Source organism: Penaeus monodon, chromosome 21 (assembly GCF_015228065.2).
Source record: "Penaeus monodon isolate SGIC_2016 chromosome 21, NSTDA_Pmon_1, whole genome shotgun sequence".
In the NCBI taxonomy this organism is placed as follows: domain Eukaryota; kingdom Metazoa; phylum Arthropoda; class Malacostraca; order Decapoda; family Penaeidae; genus Penaeus; species Penaeus monodon.
Genome location: NC_051406.1, coordinates 44,897,684 through 44,899,273, shown reverse-complemented (window position 1 = coordinate 44,899,273; position 1,590 = coordinate 44,897,684).

Genomic DNA, 1,590 nt, shown 5'->3' with positions numbered 1-1,590 from the left:
TTTTCGGGCCCCTCCCTCACCGGTGTAAGCGTGGTTTACAAAATGAACAGTGAACCAGAACAAGCAAACAGTAGAAGCAGTAGAAAAAAAAACATTATGCTCCCGAGGACATCGCGAAAGTACATGGCATTGTAATTAAACTGTCCGATGCAAGACGACCTAGACTCACAACTCATGAATGATCAGTGTAACAATGCATGCGAAGCTAGACGACCTGCTAGACAATAAAAGTATCATCTTCGCATCAACAACAACAGAGGCGCCTCCAGATGACAAGAACCCATCCGTCCGAAAGCAAGGAATCTCGATGTTTACCAAAACGAAAAGTGAGGCAACTCAAACACACAAAGTGCCAGCGATCCCACGTCCGGTGACTTACTTGCTATGCTTCAAAACAAAATCGATGTGTTGATGGAAACGTTTATGAAATAACAGGCAACTCTCAAAAACCTCATTGGGAATGAGGAAGGTATCGCCGTGGCTTTCACCTACACGGAAGTCCGGTAGGTCTGACCGCATCAGTTCTGTGTGCGACACATCTTCCCTCTCCCCTCCTCCCTGCCAGATTCCTCCCCGCAATGCAACCTACACATCCTGCTCCCAACCTTTTCCCTTCTGCTCTCCTCTCCAACTCCCACTCCTCCAGCCTAGTTCAGACACACCCAAGTCCTCTCTCCCATCTCCCTCCTTTGAACCTCTCGCGAACCCCCGCCCCGCGCCTCCCTCCCCTGGCAATGTGACTACTAACCCAGCACTACCTGACCCTGACGTCATCACCGGCCACAGTTATGTGACCGCGGTAGCAGGAGGCACGCTACCCTCTTCAGCCCGGCGTCAGCGTCCCCATTCAATCCTCCCCCTTCTCACCAACATCAGAGAAGATGAGCAACAAAGAAACGAGTAACGCCCATCATGCAATCGCACCAGAAACAACAAGAGAAATAAGCAAAATAACAGAAGGGAAAACGACAAGCAAGAAGGAACATTCTCCTCCCATCCCGCCAACCGCACCGAACCGCCCTTGGAGTGATGCTAAGTACCACCGCGTGCCCGGGGTTCCCCTGCCTGAGAGTGGAACCACGGCGCCTGTTGGGATAAACAATAACTACAGTCAAAACACTGTAGGACGACTGACGACCTTGAAGCATTATGGCTCGCAGCTCGCCCCAGATGGTTGCTTCTGGGATATATTTCCCACCTAAAGCTCCTACCGAAGAAACCTCAAGAGACCTCATAATCGAAAATGTTGTTCTCCCTTCAAGCAAAATACGTAAATCCCTTCTTTGTAATACTAGGCGACCTTAGCACATTTCCTGATTGTGAAATCACTTCTGCATTGATTTTTTTAAGCAGGTTGTGACCTTCCCCACGCGTGCGAAAAATACCTTAGACAAAATCATTACAAACAATTACAGGGAACAAAACTCATGCTCAGATTCCCTGATTCTAAAATTCGCGAGTTCGGATCATGGCTTACAGATCATGACTGGGCCGACGTTCTCGACGCCGCCGATCCCAATGCTAAAGCCAACTATTCTAAAAATCAGCCTGGATCACCAGCAGAATCAAAGGCTTTATCCTGGTAAGACA